General features: G+C 39.5%; 1 protein-coding gene and 1 pseudogene across 25 annotated transcripts in view; one reads left to right on the top strand and one right to left on the bottom strand.

Annotated features, from left to right (window-relative positions):
- Positions 1-16,413, top strand: part of DST (dystonin) — a 502,305-nt gene that overhangs the window by 171,731 nt on the left and 314,161 nt on the right. The window lies entirely within an intron of this gene.
- LOC112861964 (small ribosomal subunit protein uS14 pseudogene) lies at positions 1,048-1,218 on the bottom strand (annotated as a pseudogene).

Here is a 16,413-nt window from a genome sequence, read left to right as displayed (position 1 = left end):
AGGGCACCGAGTAAAATATGATGACTTTTCTTTTCTTGTACAACTTCTTGTGTTCTCTGGAGTTAATAATTATCTTTCTTCTTTGCTTAGTTTTCTAGGGACTTATCACAAATCCATCCCCAGATTGTCCCCAGTTGTTAAAATTTTCTCTCAGTACGTTCAAATACATGAGGTATTTTATCTTTTTGTTTACTGTCCTCACAGAATTGTGGGAATCCATTCTGGATTGGTTGCCCTCTATCTCTGGGGCACTTATCCATCATTCTGGGGATACCATTTGCCTGCCCCTGTGTTAGTTCCTTGTTTGCTGCATTCCATTCCTTCCTCTTCCTTGGTTTACAGCCTTCTTTTGGTGAACTACCTTTGTAAGTAGTATCCTGAGGAAAGATGCAGGGAACATAATCTTGTGAGACCTCAGTGTTCTGGAAAAGTTTTTGGTATGTGCTTACACTTAATTGCTACTGTCTATTTTCAGAATAAATTTTCCTTCAGAATTTTGAAAGTGCTGACATGTTATCTTTTGGACTTTTCATTATTGCTGTTAAAAAATCTCAAAATTGTTCTCCCTCCTTCTCTCTCTCTGTTTTTCCTTAGCTTCAGGGCAAATTTAGGATGGTGGTTCGCAGTTCTGGCTGCACTTTAGAATCATTTGGGAACTTAAACCAAATCTTAGTATGAGAGATTTTGAGGTAGTTGTTCTGGACGGGAGCCAAAACATGGTAATTCAAATATGCAGGTAAAGCTCCCTAGGTAATTCAAATATGCAGCCAAGGCTGAGAACTATTTCAAGATCTTTTTCTCCAATATGCTAAAATTTCATGATGATATGTTGTGATGTGGGTCTCTTTTCATCCATCGAGCTACACACTTGATTGTCCCATCAATATGGAGACTTACATCCTTTAATTTTGGGAAGTTGTTTTTTCACATTAGAGTACTTGATTAAAGTATTTTTATTTGATGTACAATGAGTTAGCATTAAGGCAGGTATCTTGGATATCTGTACTTCAGGTAGATCTCTTAGAAGACCCATTCAAGGAAATTCACTTAATCCACCTTAAAGAAGCCCATATCCTTCACATACTGATGGAAACACTGGCAGTACATATTGAGGCTGTATTTCTGGATCAGATTGTGCTAGTTTGAGCAGACACAGTAAGAGCGAGATCCCTGGCCAGATATCCTCGGATGGCCCCAACAGAGCTTCTGATGACCCATCTTGCAGTCTCAGATGCAAGAAGGCAAAAGGAATTTTGGGAAGTTTTTTATTTCCTTTTCTCAAGTTCCCCTGTTGTATTGTTTGTAGGTCCTCTGCTTGTCTCTTTTATTTTCTGTAGTTTATTCCTGTTGTTTTGGTTTCTAAGTGATTTCCTCAGTTTGACCTTTCAATCCTTCCACTGAAATTTTTCGTTTCTGTTCTTCTTTTCCAAGAATTCATTTTTTATGGACTTCCATTCGCCCCCTGACTCCGATCTTTATTGAGATAAAATTTACATATATCCTTGTGTAAGTTTAAGTTATACAATGTGATGATTTGATATATGTACATATTGTGAAGTGATTACCACAATAAGGTTAGTTAATACATCCTTCAGTTCACATAGTTAGCATGTCCTTTTTTGTGATGACAACATTTAACATTTACTCATTTAGCAACTTTCAAGTATGAAACATAGTATTAGCTATAGCCACCATGCTGCTTACTCATTTTTCTATTGAAAGTTTGTAACCTTTTGACCAATATCTCCCCATTTCCTCAACTCCCTGGCAACTATTCAGTCTACTCTCTGTTTCTGTTGAGTTAGGTTCTTTTCTTCTTTTCTTTTTTAAATGTTTTTATTTATTTTTGAGACAGAGAGAGACAGAGCATGAGTGGGGGAGGGGCAGAGAAAGAGGGGGACACAGAATCTGAAACAGGCTCCAGGCTCTGAGCTGTCAGCACAGAGCCCAACACGAGGCTCGAACCCACGGACCGTGAGATCATGACCTGAGCTGAAGTCCAAGTCAGATGCTCAACTGACTGAGCCACCCAGGTGCCCCGAGTTAGGTTATTTTAGACTCCACATATAAGTAAGATCATACATTTGTGTTTGCCTGCCTCATTTTACTTGGCATAATGCTCTCAAGGTTCATACGTGTTGTTGCAAATGGCGCTCAACCCAATGACCCTGGGATCACATCCTGAGCCGAAATCAAGAGTCGGATACACAACTGACCGAACCACCCAGGCACCCCTGCTCTAAGTTAATTTTTTAAAAATCTGTTACTTGTTTTAGTCCCCTCCTTTAACATTCAAATCTTTCCTCAGAAGTTTTCCTTGGCTGCCTGCTTACTCATGTTTAAAAGCTGACTGTGGAAGCTCTGGCTGTGTGATAGACTTGTCAGTCTTAGCCTTTACTGTGGAATAATCTGCCTGGGCCATTGTGCTGCGGGGAACCTTGCTATCAGTGTCTCAAGGTCCTCTGTCAGGGGCTGGTCAGATTCCGCAGAGAATAATGCTTTCAACTCCAGCTGAAGGAACTGAGTGGGCAGGAGATGGTTGGAAGCTGTTCGTTTTTAGTATATGAACTCATACTTAGTCTCCTGTCTTATCTGTGTCTCGTCATGCAGATTAGAGACCCTGTCTCTGTTTCACTCTCTCCAGACAATAAATCTCGCCTTTTGGGGGTTGGGAAATCATCTGAGGGAGGTAAATCTGCTTCTTACACCTTGCCCATCTGTTTCAAGTCCCACCTCCACCGTAATTTCCAAGGTTACCTGATACCATGAATTTCTGGTGTGGTTTTTGGGAGTTTCAAGGTATGAATCAGGTTCGTTCTCTCAGCTTTCCTCAGGACTGGCTTAGGATTCAGTTCTCTGTTAGTTCAGGTACCACCAGTTCGTTTGCTTTCTAGCTCCCAAATTTTTTTTTTTTTAACAATTTCTTTTCCTTTCTCCTTGTTTTTGGGGTGTATCCTACAAACAGATCCAGTTACTGTCAGTGTAATGTGTTTTCAGCAGAGAGGGGAGGTAAGCTGTTAGTTCAATTTGACCTATTCAACCAGAAACAAGTAATGTGATTGTAAATGAAATATAAAGAGATAGTGAAAGGCTTTAGACTGTCATAATGATTCCATTTTGCATGTCAACTCTGAATTTCAGATTACTTGGTATATGTAATGTCTGCAGAGGTCTGGCAATAGCTGGTGTTTGCTGTTCTTTGGTGGAGGATCATGCTGTAATTAGTAGGACTGAAAGTTAAATTTGGAAAAGTTATTTAAAGTCTTCTGCTGCAATGCAGGTTGACAGCCTGTATTAAAATAAAATGTTTAGTTTAGAAACCTTAAAAACACTGTGCGGTTTCAAAAAATTAAAAAAAAAAGGGGGCGCCTGGGTGGCTCAGTCAGTTAGGCATCTGACTTCAGCTCAGGTCATGATCTTGCTGTCCGTGAGTTCAGGCCCGCGTAGGGCTCTGTGCTGACAGCTCATAGCCTGGAGCATGTTTTGGAGTTTGTGTCTCCCTCTCTCTCTCTGCCCCTCCCCCACTCATGCTCTGTCTGTCTCTGAAAAATGAATAAACCTTAAAAAAAATTTTAAAAAACAAAACAACAAAAACACTGTGCAGTTTCAACGAAAGAGCTTGAATTATTGTCCTTAAATCAGTCATTGACTATATTAGGATTTTTAAACATTCTCTTTTCTCAATCTCATGTGTACCTCAACCAGATGTCACAAAGAATACTCATAGATTACAACTCCTATTTTTTCATTGTACATTTAAAGTATAGACTCTATAATGTAATAGTTCATTTTAAGACCTTTAGGGAATTGGTACAGGATCTTAAGGAACTTTTAATAAATACAATTTTGGGGGGGGGCATTTTACTTATTATTACTTCTGTGTTAGGGGCAATGTGTACATTCTTCACTGCATATTCAAGTTTAGAAAGCAGGTCCTTTTTTTCTTTTTAAATATATGAAATTTATTGTCAAATTGGTTTCCATACAACACCTAGTGCTCATCCCAAAAGATGCCCTCTTCAGTACTCATCACCCACCCTCCCCTCCCTCCCACCCCCCATCAGCCCTTAGTTCTCAGTTTTTTAGAGTCTCTTATGCTTTGGCTCTCTCCCACTCTAACCTCTCTCTCTCCTTTTTTTTTTTTTCCTTCCCCTCCCCCATGGGTTTCTGTTAAGTTTCTCAGGATCCACCTAAGAGTGAAAACATACGGTATCTGTCTTTCTCTGTATGGCTTATTTCACTTAGCATAACACTCTCCAGTTCCATCCACATTGCTACAAAAGGCCATATTTCATTTTTTCTCATTGCCACGTAGTACTCCATTGTGTATATAAACCACAATTTCTTTATCCATTCATCAGTGGATGGACATGTAGGCTCTTTCCATAATTTGGTTATTGTTGAGAGTGCTGCTATAAACATTGGGGTACAAGTGCCCCTATGCATCAGTACTCCTGTATCCCTTGGGTAAATTCCTAGCAGTGCTACTGCTGGGTCATAGGGTAGGTCTATTTTTAATGTTTTGAGGAACCTCCACACTGTTTTCCAGAGCGGCTGCACCAGTTTGCATTCCCACCAACAGTGCAAGAGGGTTCCCATTTCTCCACATCCTCTCCAGTATCTATAGTCTCCTGATTTGTTCATTTTGGCCACTCTGACTGGCGTGAGGTGATATCTGAGTTTGGTTTTGATTTGTATTTCCCTGGTGAGGAGCAACGTTGAGCATCTTTTCATGTGCCTGTTGGCCATCTGGATGTCTTCTTTAGAGAAGTGTCTATTCATGTTTTCTGTCCATTTCTTCACTGGGTTATTTGTTTTTCGGGTGTGGAGTTTGGTGAGCTCTTTATAGATTTTGGATTAGCCCTTTGTCCGATATGTCATTTGCAAATATCTTTTCCCATTCCGTTGGTTGCCTTTTAGTTTTGTTGATTGTTTCCTTTGCTGTGCAGAAGCTTAGAAAGCAGGTCTTAAATCACAATGTATTTGCTGAAATGAGAATAAGCTAGATTTTTAATGTTTACACTAACCAGAAACCTTTTTTCTTTTTGCAAATGGTTTTTTTTTTAAGTTTATTTATTTATTTTGAGAGAGAGAGAGAGAGAGAGAGAGAGAGAGAGAGAGAATCCCAAGCAGGCTCTGCACTGTCATCGCAGAGCCTGATGTGGGGCTTGAGCTCATGAACCATGGGATCATAACCTGAGCCGAAATCGAGTCAGATGCTTAACCAACCAAGGCACCCCTGCAAATATTTTTCTCCTCTTCAAAGCATAGTGTTCTATCTCTGAACCTCTTTTGGTTGTTAGAATTCTTTGTGGGTAGATTGCTTTCCCTCCATTGTTTTATTTTGAAAAACTTAAAATCTGTAGAAAAATTGAAAGAATGTATACTGTGTATACCCTTCACCTAGGTTTACTGATTGCTAACATTTTGGTGTGCTGTCTCCTTACTTTTAATTTTTAATGAATCATTAAAAATTAAATTTATATGTCATGATACTTTGTCCCCAAATAATTATGTATGTATTCAGAATAAGGGCATTCTGTTACCTAATTGTGATACCATTTTCATCCCTAAGAAACTTGTCTATAATCTTATTTCCTAGATTTCTCCAACCTTTAGCTACCTAATTCTTTTCTATTCCTTAGGACTCCCAAGATCTAAATAAGGATCATATGTTGTATTGGTTAGTGTATATCTTTAGTCTCATTTATTCTAGAAAAGGTGCCTTCTTATCAATTGTCTTAGAATGTCCCACAGTCTGTTTTTTTTTTTTTTTTTTAATCATTTCCTCATGTTTGGATTCAGGTGAAACATTTTTCACACAAATGTTGTAGAGGTGACAGGGTGTATTTCTTACTGGATTATATCAGGAGATACATGCCGGTATATCCCATTAAATCTGATCACTTACTTAAGGTGTTATCTGCCAGGTCTCCATTGTAATAATATCCTTTTTGGGTACTTTTTCTTTCTTATAATTAATGCATTATCTGTGAGTAGTTTGTACATATCCTCTTCCCCAGTAGCTTTTTACCCAATGATTAGGATCCTTGATCCTTGCCTGATTCAATTATCTAATAGTAAAAATTTCTTTCTCATTTATTAGCTGGCATTCTTCTGTAAAGAATAGCTTTCCTTTGTCCCCTGTTGCCCCTGCCCCACTCCCTGTTTTTTTGTTTTTAAACTTCACTGTTGACTTATGTTTTCTTTTTTTATTGTGTGTTAGAATCCATTGCCATTGCTATTCTTTTGATGCTTGAATTGTCCAAAGTTGAACTAGTGGGAGTTCCTTGAAGCTGACTTCTGTGTCATTTTACTACGTTCTTATTAATCTTTAAGCATTTCTTTGCTTTCTGGAATAACAAGATGTTTCAAGCTCACTTTGTGCTTTCCCTGCCCCAGATCTGGAATCAATTATTTCTCTAAGGAGTTCTAGTTTATTTCAGCGGGGCTTTGTATTTCATAATCAAGATCTGGACACTAGATGTGCTTAATGCTGCCTGGCCATCATTGTTTCTAGGTCCTTTTAATAGAAATAGTTAGGATATAGATGTCTATTTTACAAATCATAAATTTATTACTGATACTCACTATTCAAATCTAATACAATGGGACCCTTTACCTTCTCCCATTCTTTCTTCATGCTTCCCAGCAACATTCATATGTTTCCCCAATTGCTGTCTCCTACAGCATATATAAAATAGTGCATCAGTTACTGCACCTTATTCTTACCAATTTTACTTGGTTTCAGGGAACAGAGATTTCACTCAGACTACTGGAAAAGGATTAAAGGATAAAGGATTTACTTTTTTTTTTTTTATTTATATATGAAATTTATTGTCAAATTGGTTTCCATACAACACCCAGTGCTCATCCCAAAAGGTGCCCTCCTCAGTATCCATCACCCACCCTCTCCTCCCTCCCACCCCCCATCAACCCTTAGTTTGTTCTCAGTTCTCAACAGTCTCTTATGCTTTGGCTCTCTCCCACTCTAACCTCTTTTTTTTTTTTTTTTTTTCCTTCCCCTCCCCCATGGGTTCCTGTTAAGTTTCTCAGGATCCACATAAGAGTGAAACCATATGGTATCTGTCTTTCTCTGTATGGCTTATTTCACTTAGCATCACACTCTCCAGTTCCATCCACGTTGCTACAAAAGGCCATATTTCATTTTTTCTCATTGCCACGTAGTACTCCATTGTGTATATAAACCACAATTTCTTTATCCATTCATCAGTTGATGGACATTTAGGCTCTTTCCATAATTTGGCTATTGTTGAGAGTGCTGCTATGAACATTGGGGTACAAGTGCCCCTATGCATCAGTACTCCTGTGTCCCTTGGATAAATTCCTAGCAGTGCTACTGCTGGGTCATAGGGTAGGTCTATTTTTAATTTTCTGAGGAACCTCCACACTGCTTTCCAGAGCGGCTGCACCAGTTTGCATTCCCACCAACAGTGCAAGAGGGTTCCGGTTTCTCCACATCCTCTCCAGCATCTATAGTCTCCTGATTTGTTCATTTTGGCCACTCTGACTGGCGTGAGGTGATACCTGAGTGTGGTTTTGATTTGTATTTCCCTGATAAGGAGTGACGCTAAACATCTTTTCATGTGCCTGTTGGCCATCCGGATGTCTTCTTTAGAGAAGTGTCTATTCATGTTTTCTGTCCATTTCTTCACTGGGTTATTTGCTTTTTGGGTGTGGAGTTTGGTGAGCTCTTTATAGATTTTGGATACTAGCCCTTTGTCCGATATGTCATTTGCAAATATCTTTTCCCATTCCGTTGGTTGCCTTTTAGTTTTGTTGGTAGTTTCCTTTGCTGTGCAGAAGCTTTTTATCTTCATAAGGTCCCAGTAATTCACTTTTGCTTTTAATTCCCTTGCCTTTGGGGATGTGTCGAGTAAGAGATTGCTACGGCTGAGGTCAGAGAGGTCTTTTCCTGCTTTCTCCTCTAAGGTTTTGATGGTTTCCTGTCTCACATTCAGGTCCTTTATCCATTTTGAGTTTATTTTTGTGAATGGTGTGAGAAAGTGGTCTAGTTTCAACCTTCTGCATGTTGCTGTCCAGTTCTCCCAGCACCATTTGTTAAAGAGACTGTCTTTTTTCCATTGGATGTTCTTTCCTGCTTTGTCAAAGGTGAGTTGGCCATACGTTTGTGGGTCTAGTTCTGGGGTTTCTATTCTATTCCATTGGTCTATGTGTCTGTTTTTGTGCCAATACCATGCTGTCTTGATGATGACAGCTTTGTAGTAGAGGCTAAAGTCTGGGATTGTGATGCCTCCTGCTTTGGTCTTCTTCTTCAAAATTACTTTGGCTATTCGGGGCCTTTTGTGGTTCCATATGAATTTTAGGATTGCTTGTTCTAGTTTCCAGAAGAATGCTGGTGCAATTTTGATTGGGATTGCATTGAATGTGTAGATAGCTTTGGGTAGTATTGACATTTTGACAATATTTATTCTTCCAATCCATGAGCAGGGAATGTCTTTCCATTTCTTTAAATCTTCTTCAATTTCCTTCATAAGCTTTCTATAGTTTTCAGCATACAGATCCTTTACATCTTTGGTTAGATTTATTCCTAGGTATTTTATGCTTCTTGGTGCAATTGTGAATGGGATCAGTTTCTTTATTTGTCTTTCTGTTGCTTCATTGTTAGTGTATAAGAATGCAACTGATTTCTGTACATTGATTTTGTATCCTGCAACTTTGCTGAATTCATGTATCAGTTCTAGCAGACTTTTGGTGGAGTCTATCGGATTTTCCACGTATAATATCATGTCATCTGCAAAAAGCGAAAGCTTGACTTCATCTTTGCCAATTTTGATCCCTTTGATTTCCTTTTGTTGTCTGATTGCTGATGCTAGAACATCCAGCACTATGTTAAACAACAGCGGTGAGAGTGGGCATCCCTGTCGTGTTCCTGATCTCGGAAAAAGCTCTCAGTTTTTCCCCGTTGAGGATGATGTTAGCTGTGGGCTTTTCATAAATGGCTTTTATGATCTTTAAGTATGTTCCTTCTATCCCAACTTTCTCAAGGGTTTTTATTAAGAAAGGGTGCTGGATTTTGTCAAAGGCCTTTTCTGCATTGATTGACAGGATCATATGGTTTTTCTCTTTTTTTTTGTTAATGTGATGTATCACGTTGATTGATTTGCAAATGTTGAACCAGCCCTGCATCCCAGGAATGAATCCCACTTGATCATGGTGAATAATTCTTTTTATATGCCGTTGAATTCGATTTGCTAGTATCTTATTGAGAATTTTTGCATCCATTTCATCAGGGATATTGGCCTGTAGTTCTCTTTTTTTACTGGGTCTCTGTCTGGTTTAGGAATCAAAGTAATACTGGCTTCATAGAATGAGTCTGGAAGTTTTCCTTCCCTTTCTATTTCTTGGAATAGCTTGAGAAGGATAGGTATTATCTCTGCTTTAAACGTCTGGTAGAACTCCCCTGGGAAGCCATCTGGTCCTGGACTCTTATTTGTTGGGAGATTTTTGATAACCGATTCAATTTCTTTGCTGGTGATGGGTCTGTTCAAGCTTTCTCTTTCCTCCTGATTGAGTTTTGGAAGAGTGTGGGTGTTCAGGAATTTGTCCATTTCTTCCAGGTTGTCCAATTTGTTGGCATATAATTTTTCATAGTATTCCCTGATGATTGTTTGTATCTCTGAGGGATTGGTTGTAATCATTCCATTTTCATTCATGATTTTATCTATTTGGGTCCTCTCCCTTTTCTTTTTGAGAAGCCTGGCTAGAGGTTTGTCCATTTTGTTTATTTTTTCAAAAAACCAACTCTTGGTTTCGTTGATCTGCTCTACAGTTTTTTTAGATTCTATATTGTTTATTTCTGCTCTGATCTTTATTATTTCTCTTCTTCTGCTGGGTTTAGGCTGCCTTTGCTGTTCTGCTTCTATTTCCTTTAGGTGTGCTGTTAGATTTTGTATTTGGGATTTTTCTTGTTTCTTGAGATAGGCCTGGATTGCAATGTATTTTCCTCTCAGGACTGCCTTCGCTGCGTCCCAAAGCGTTTGGATTGTTGTATTTTCATTTTCGTTTGTTTCCATATATTTTTTAATTTCTTCTCTAATTGCCTGGTTGACCCACTCATTCGTTATTAGGGTGTTCTTTAACCTCCATGCTTTTGGAGGTTTTCCAGACTTTTTTCTGTGATTTCAAGCTTCATAGCATTGTGGTCTGAAAGTATGCATGGTATGATTTCAATTCTTGTAAACTTATGAAGGGCTGTTTTGTGACCCAGTATATGATCTATCTTGGAGAATGTTCCATGTGCACTCGAGAAGAGAGTATATTGTGTTGCTTTGGGATGCAGAGTTCTAAATATATCTGTCAAGTCCATCTGATCCAATGTCTCATTCAGGGCCCTTGTTTCTTTATTGACCATGTGTCTAGATGATCTATCCATTTCTGTAAGTGGGGTGTTAAAGTCCCCTGCAATGACCACATTCTTCTCAATAAGGTTGCTTATGTTTATGAGTAATTGTTTTATATATTTGGGCGCTCCGGTATTCGGCGCATAGACATTTATAATTGTTAGCTCTTCCTGATGGATAGACCCTGTCACTATTATATAATGTCCTTCTTCATCTCTTGTTACAGCCTTTAATTTAAAGTCTAGTTTGTCTGATATAAGTATGGCTACTCCAGCTTTCTTTTGGCTTCCAGTAGCATGATAACTAGTTCTCCTTCCCCTCACTCTCAATCTAAAGGTGTCCTCAGGTCTAAAATGAGTCTCTTGTAGACAGCAAATAGATGGGTCTTGTTTTTTTATCCATTCTGATACCCTATGTCTTTTGGTTGGCGCATTTAGTCCATTTACATTCAGTGTTATTATAGAAAGATATGGGTTTAGAGTCATTGTGATGTCTGTATGTTTTATGCTTGTAGTGATGTCTCTGGTACTTTGTCTCACAGGGTCCCCCTTAGGGTCTCTTGTAGGGCTGGTTTAGTGGTGACAAATTCCTTCAGTTTTTGTTTGTTTGGGAAGACCTTTATCTCTCCTTCTATTCTACATGACAGACTTGCTGGATAAAGGATTCTCGGCTGCATATTTTTTCTGTCTAGCACACTGAAAATCTCGTGCCAATTCTTTCTGGCCTGCCAAGTTTCAAAAGAGAGATCAGTCACGAGTCTTATAGGTCTCCCTTTATATGTGAGGGCACGTTTACCCCTTGCTGCTTTCAGAATTTTCTCTTTATCCTTGTATTTTGCCAGTTTCACTATGATATGTCGTGCAGAAGATCGATTCAAGTTACGTCTGAAGGGAGTTCTCTGTGCCTCTTGGATTTCAGTGCCCTTTTCCTTCCCCAGTTCAGGGAAGTTCTCAGCTATTATTTCTTCAAGTACCCCTTCAGCACCTTTCCCTCTCTCTTCCTCCTCTGGGATACCAATGATGCGTATATTATTTCTTTTTAGTGTATCACTTAGTTCTCTAATTTTCCCCTCATACTCCTGGATTTTTTTATCTCTCTTTTTCTCAGCTTCCTCTTTTTCCATAACTTTATCTTCTAGTTCACCTATTCTCTCCTCTGCCTCTTCAATCCGAGCCGTGGTGGTTTCCATTTTGTTCTGCATTTCGTTTAAAGCGTTTTTCAGCTCCTCGTGACTGTTCCTTAGTCCCTTGATCTCTGTAGCAAGAGATTCTCTGCTGTCAGCTATACTGTTTTCAAGCCCAGCGATTAATTTTATGACTATTATTCTAAATTCACTTTCTGTTATATTATTTAAATCCTTTTTGATCAGCTCATTAGCTGTTGTTGTTTCCTGGAGATTCTTCTGAGGGGAATTCTTCCGCTTGGTCATTTTGGATAGTCCCTGGCATGGTGAGGACCTGCAGGGCACTTCCCCTGTGCTGTGGTGTATAACTGGAGTTGGTGGGCGGAGCCGCAGTCAGACCTGATGTCTGCCCCCAGCCCACCGCTGGGGCCACAGTCAGACTGGTGCGTGCCTTCTCTTCCCCTCTCCTAGGGGCGGGATTCACTGTGGGGTGGGGTGGCCTGTCTGGGCTACTTGCACACTGCCAGGCTTGTGATGCTGGGGATCTGGCGTCTTAGCTGTGGTGGGTAGGCAAGGTGCACAGGGGCAGGAGGGGCAGGCTTAGCTTGCTTCTCCTTAGGTGATCCACTTCAGGAGGGGCCCTGTGGCCGCAGGAGGGAGTCAGATCCGCTGCCGGAGGTTTGGCTCCGCAGAAGCGCAGAGTTGGGTGTTTGCGCGGAGCCAGCAAGTTCCCTGGCAGGAACTGGTTCTCTTTGGGATTTTGGCTGGGGGATGGGTGGGGGAGATGGCGCTGGGGAGCGCCTTTGTTCCCCACCAAACAGCTCTGTCGTCAGGGGGCTCAGCAGCTCTCCTTCCCTTTGTCCTCCAGCCTTCCCGCTTTCTGAGCAGAGCTGTTAACTTATGACCTCCCAGACGCTAAGTCGCACTTGCTGTCGGAACACAGTCCGTCAGGCCCCTCCGCTTTTTGCAAGCCAGACTCGGGGGCTCTGCTTGGCCGGCGAGCCGCCCCTCCGCCCCGGCTCCCTCCCGCCAGTCCGTGGAGCGCGCACTGCTTCGCTGCCCTTCCTACCCTCTTCCGTGGGCCTCTCGTCTGCGCTTGGTTCCGGCGACTCCATTCTGCTAATCCTCTGGTGGTTTTCTGGGTTATTTAGGCAGGTGTAGGTGGAATCTAAGTGATCAGCAGGACGCGCGGTGAGCCCAGCGTCCTCCTACGCCGCCATCTTCCCTCTCTCCAAAGGATAAAGGATTTAGTGTGAGGGTACATTGTGGCCTTGGATATAAGGCAGCCTTTGGCTTGTTCTCTTGGCCTAGAATGGTTTTTCTTGTTAATTTTAGGTGTCTCTGCTTCTTATCTCTCACCTTAAACTTTCCCAAGTGTGGAAGAATTTATTAGGTTGATTATTAAGTAGCATTCCTGTTGGGCAGCTTCTGACCAAAGTACCTTTGGTACTATGGGCCAAGGGCAGGGAAATGGGCATTTTTTTTGTTGAAAGCATCTGGCTGCTTTCTTTTGTTTGGTCTTTGTAATCTTCGGGTACATTTAGGTTTCTTGGGCTAGTACAAACCTATTTTTATTATTTTATTTTTTAATGCATTATCAGACTCCTTCACCCAGGGATATGGTTAATGCTATGTTTTAAGCTCATGAGTAATTTAGAAAATAAGGTAATGAAACATGTTTTGTTTCTAACTTGCCAACTAGCACAATGTAGTTTCTTTCTGAACAAATTAAATACACAGGGCAGATATATTTAGTTACTGATGACATATTCTTAGACGTAGCCCAAAAAGAGGAAAAAGGTGTGTGTTCTCTGTAGATTTCTAAATGAGAAAGTGTCCAAAGTGTGTAAACTTGATGTTCTGAGAATAATGGTTTTTATCTGCCATAGGTGTTAGTGACAGAATTAACAGGAGAATTTGTAAGATGTAGCATAAAATAGTGAAAAGACTATAAGCTTTAAATTTTATAGACTTATTTTCCAAGTTTGGTGTGGCTTATTCAAATTTTTTGACATTGAGGGGCGCCTGGGTGGCTCAGTCGGTTGAGTGTCCGACTTCGGCTCAGGTCATGATCTCATGGTTTGTGGGTTTGAGCCCTGCATCGGGTTCTGGGCTGACAGCTCAGGGCCTGACGCCTGCTTTGGATTCTGTGTCTCCCTCTCTCTCTGCCCTTCCCCCACTCATGCTCTGTCTCTCTCTGCCTCTCAAAAATAAAGAAACGTAATAAAAAAATTAATAAAATTTTGTGACATTGGGTAAATGACTAATGCATTCTGAGCCTTATTTTTTTCTCTTTTGTTAAAACGGGCATCATAGCACCTACTGTCTGTCATAGTAGATAGTAAGTATAAGTGAGAAATCATAGGGATTGGACAAAAAAAAATATTTTTATTTTAACCTTCTGGCAAGTCAGAGATAACCAGCTCTGGAGAAATAATGGATTCCCAATGTTAGTAAGTGAAAGCATGGCCAGGAAGAGTAACAGGAGAGTCTCCAAGAAGTGTGATCTGAACACCCACGGAGCAGCCTGTGCATACGGAGAAATGAGGGAGTGTCTCTAGCTGGAGGTGGACTGCTGGAACTCCATCTGGTAGAGGCTGAAGCCTGATACCTTTTGAGGTCAGGCAAGGAAGAGTTCCTGTTCCCGGTAGTGACTCAGTGATTCCATGCTCAATATGAGAACTCTGGGGGCTGAGAGGTGGAAGGGATAGACTTTCCTGTCTCTTTCTCTACCATCCCTCACCCCCTGCCTCTGTAGGGTGAAGTTGTAAGCCATATAAAGTGGAATTATCTGCTCTTCTTAATAAAATAATTGGAATTCTTTGTGCCAAGGATTCCTAATAAAGGATTTTACTGTGTTTATAAATATTTGTAAATAAGCACAGTATTTTACATAGCAGCCCTAGTCATAATAGCTAGGAGTTGGAAGCAACCCAGATGTCCATTGATGGGCGAGTGGATAAACAAAATGTTGTTTGTACATGCAGTAGACTATTATTCAGCCTTAACAAGGTAGGAAATTCTGACACATTGTGCAGCATAGGTGGGTCTTGAGGACATTATGCTAAGTGAAATAAGCCAGTCACAAAAAGACAAATACTGTATGATAACACTTATATGTAGTATCTACACTAGTCAAATTCATAGAAACAGAAGGTAGAATGGCAGTTTCCAGGGATGGCAGGTGGAGGTGGAGGTGGGGGCAGGAACAGAATGGTTGTTTAATTGGTACGGAGTTTCAGTTTTGCAAGATGAAGAAGTTCTGGAGACTGGTTGTGCAACAATGGGAGTATACTTAATACTAATGAACTCATAGTTAAAAATGTTAAGATGGTAATTTTTATGTTACACAGTTTTTTTTTTAACCATAGCAATAGATAAATAAGCACAGTATTTAAACAGATACTGCTTATATAATAGAGATGTATTTGTGTGCTGTGTGTATGTATATATGTATACATATACACGCAGATAGATACATTTCTATATACGTATGGTTATAAAATACAAATATTTAAAAATTAGATCTAAATGTGTTTCGTGTTGTGCTGTTTTAAATAATATCTCTGCTAGTACTAAAAATGATATAGTCTTTTTGCAGGATAATGTATTTTTTCATGTTGACTGAAATTTCACTTGTAAGAATTTATTATAAGGGAAAATAAGCGTACACAAAGGGCTAACAAGGGTGTCGTTTATAGCACTGTATATAATAATGATAAAAAGTTGGGAACAAGTATAATTGTTTAATATTGGGGAATTGGTTAGATTATGGTGCATCCATCATTTAACTGAAACAGAGTGTTATAGAAATGTATATTCATGTTGAAAAATACCTGGATGCTGTTAATACTTGAAAAAAAGTAGATTCTGTGTCTAAATGACAGAACTCAAGTTTCTTAACTCTGCATTCTTCTCCATAGTCACTATACAGAGAAGGTTTCTCTTGATTGTGCAAATAATCTCCAGTCCTTTTTTTCAAGAGCTAGATACCAACTAATAGTGTATCTTGCACAATTATTTCATATGCTTTTGCTTCTCAAAATATTTGATGATGAAGAGTTTAATAGAGCATTTCTCTTTGTAACTGTCAAAATTAAATTTAAATGTTTAGAGTTTCATTTTTAAGAGAGTGTGTATTTCATGAAAGTTGTGTCTTTTTTCTTTCCTAATATTGATTTTATCAAGTTAATATTGTACTCACTTGTACAAAGGAAGTTATTAAACCATTCCAAGTTAGAATTCCTTAATAGCCATGCTTCTTTTTTTCTTTTTTAAAAACAAAGTCTGGCATTTATTGAATCATTAATAATCCCTAAGTATGATGATCAAAAAAACCCCCCATGAGTAATTAGTATTCTTCTCTTTGGTTTTAATTCTGAAATGTTGGAAGTCTAATGTTATCATTTGTGGTGTATGTTACAGTGAGTGTTTCACGTTTTTCCATGCTAACCCTGGTGAGAATTGTAGCCTGTCTTAGATAATGAAGTACTTCAGTTCATAAAATACCTCAAGCTATTTTGTATCATTTCTCCAGCGTCTAGGAATGCAAAATATTTAGTCTAGTTTGTTTTAGAGATCCTGTACTTCCAAGTCAAGTCTTGGTTTAAGTGGCCTTGATTAAATTACTATATCTCCTTGAGCATCAATTTATTCATCTGAAGTAAAAGCAAAGATGGTAAAAAGGATGCACATACTTAATTTTTGTTAATAGAATATTGTTCATTCCACGGGCATTTACCTTAGGGAAGTTTCACTATACATGCTCAGATGCAGAGTCCCCTGTGCTATCTCAGACTCTGGTAGCTTAAACACCCTGGTGCCTCATGCCCCTCATTTATAAGATGGAAGTAGTAATTGTACCTGCATCATAGTTATTGTGAGATGAAATGAGTTATTACATGT

This window comes from Puma concolor, chromosome B2 (genome assembly GCF_028749965.1).
Source record: "Puma concolor isolate L17-30 chromosome B2, mPumCon1.1.hap2, whole genome shotgun sequence".
NCBI lineage: Eukaryota > Metazoa > Chordata > Mammalia > Carnivora > Felidae > Puma > Puma concolor.
This window is presented reverse-complemented; position numbering and strand designations above follow the sequence as displayed.